At 37.6% G+C, this 2,130-nt stretch overlaps 1 long non-coding RNA gene across 1 annotated transcript; it reads right to left on the reverse strand.

The window, feature by feature from the left end:
- Window positions 1-212: 212 nt before the first annotated feature.
- Window positions 213-1,850, reverse strand: LOC149768777 (uncharacterized). Its single transcript, XR_016397591.1, has 4 exons — window positions 1,714-1,850; window positions 1,308-1,552; window positions 817-1,191; window positions 213-730 (listed from the first exon to the last, which is right to left on the reverse strand). It is a non-coding gene; the product is annotated as an uncharacterized LOC149768777 (long non-coding RNA).
- Between the last annotated feature and the right edge of the window lie 280 nt (window positions 1,851-2,130).

Genomic DNA, 2,130 nt, shown 5'->3' on the forward strand with positions numbered 1-2,130 from the left:
GCAATGTACTTCGAAAAGGATAAAAAAAATACATATAAAACTCCAAAATAAAAGCTTCAGGGATCGATGGGGTCACCATTTCTACGCGCAGATGAAGTATCAGGAACCTATAATAAAAAAACTTTAAGAAGTTAAGAATACAAAATTTATTAAGCTCTTCAAAAAAAAATATGATACTTATGTAAAATGTACAAGTAGATGTAGTAATTTACCTGAGGATGGACAAACTGATGCAATAAAGATGTAATCTGATTAATCTGATTCCTCAAAGATTGTATCTCTGTCTGGTGGCTCTGCTTCAACTCTTGTATCTCTGCCTTCAGATCCTTAACCTCTGCAGTGCTACTACTCTGTCTAGCATTTTGAGTATATCTACCCATTGCAGACAACTGAGTGGGGGTAACTCCAACGCCATAACCCCTCACTCGACCATAACGGTCCGAGCCCATCAATTCGGTAAACACCTGAGCTTCGACACCTCTGGTGTTGCCGATTGAAGATGACTCTCCGATACGCTCTGAAATAAGGGATGTAGCTCTGTCCTATATCTCTCAAAAACAATCAAATTAATTTTTGAAAAATTGAAATACATGAAAAATCATTGCACAAATTATTAATAAACACATATAACTATATCTCTCGACTCCTCTCGGACAAAGCTGCCATCTCGGTGGGTGTGAGTCATTTTATAGAACTCCACCTCACCAGGTTTCCTCCCATGGTCTTCCATCTACAACAAAAAGTTTATTGGAAGTGCTATATATCATGATACATGCTATATGATACAAGAGTTTCAAAGAGTTCAAAGAAATTTACGAATTCAGCTCTGAGCCTCGCATAACTCTTCGATCCTGATGTATGAGGAACTGTCTGAGATGCTCGTGCGGCTCGACCAATGTCAGAATATGTCTACCATAAAAAAAGTAAACATTGTAATATATTAAATGTATTAAACATTATATAAGGTATTGAGAGGGTATACACAGCCTGTCCTCTATCGGAAAACCAATAGTGAACAAGCTCCCTCCACTGATGATGGTATACATCAGGAGGACAAACACGAGCAACCTCCTCCTCTGTCATTCCCTCGCGCTTCCAGTCGGCCTTCAACTTCGACTTATATTCTTTCCATTTGCGGTTGAGGGACTTTAACACCCAATCATGGCTCTCTAGAGGGAGCACAAACTTTTTCTACACCAAAGTAAAGAATATTATAACAATATTAAATCAAAAAATCAAAATTGTAATAGTAAGCAAATTAACATACAGTACATATCAAATTAACCATATTAAATTCAATTCTTTACCTGTACAACTTTAAGAAGCTCAACTTTATAAGAAAGAAGCATATCATTCCACTTATGATAGTTGAGCGGGCATAACTGACCCCTACGCGCAACTGATCCTAGAAAACTTGATAAAAGGCTTCCAGCCCTCTTGATAGGCTGCCCTAGATCGTTGCATTCGACGACTATCTTCTCATCCTCACGAAGCTGCCACACATCCCGTGCTCGAGAGGAACCCCGTGTCATCCTCACTCTCCCCTGTTCATCTATAAAAAATAATAAAATATCCATTAAAACGTTGGAGGCAAATTAATTAAAATAATTAGATTGTAAATGAATCCAATATATGCACTTTAAATCAAATTATCCTAGATATGCAAGTCTTCAAAAACCTCCTGGCCTGGATTGTGCTGAGACTGGAACTCACGCTGAGACTCGGACTCGTGCTGCTGGGGCTGCTGGGATCGCATGGACTGAACAGAAGAAGATCTCATCTGAGACTGCTGGAACTCTACATCTCTGAATCGTTTTCCTCGGGGCATTTTGTTACCTAGTTTGCACGAAAATGAATCAATATCAGTTAAATAATAATTAAATACTAAATGAACTAGTAATAAAAAATGCATTATTCAATGTATACATCGTAAATTTTTCTTACCATTACGAAACTATACTCTCTCATTGTCCATCAGTCAGCACAATATTAAAAGACATACACTGTGTATAAGTCTCATTATCCTCCTCTTCCAACCCTTTTCCTATATCATACAAGTCCCTAGGTTTAGTCTTAATGACAAGAGACCAATCTTTATCTTTTGAGTCTTGTACAAAAAATACTTGTTGA

Source organism: Phoenix dactylifera, chromosome 1 (assembly GCF_051530095.1).
Source record: "Phoenix dactylifera cultivar Ajwa chromosome 1, Ajwa_hap1_PhDact_Kaust_v1.1, whole genome shotgun sequence".
Lineage (NCBI taxonomy): Eukaryota > Viridiplantae > Streptophyta > Magnoliopsida > Arecales > Arecaceae > Phoenix > Phoenix dactylifera.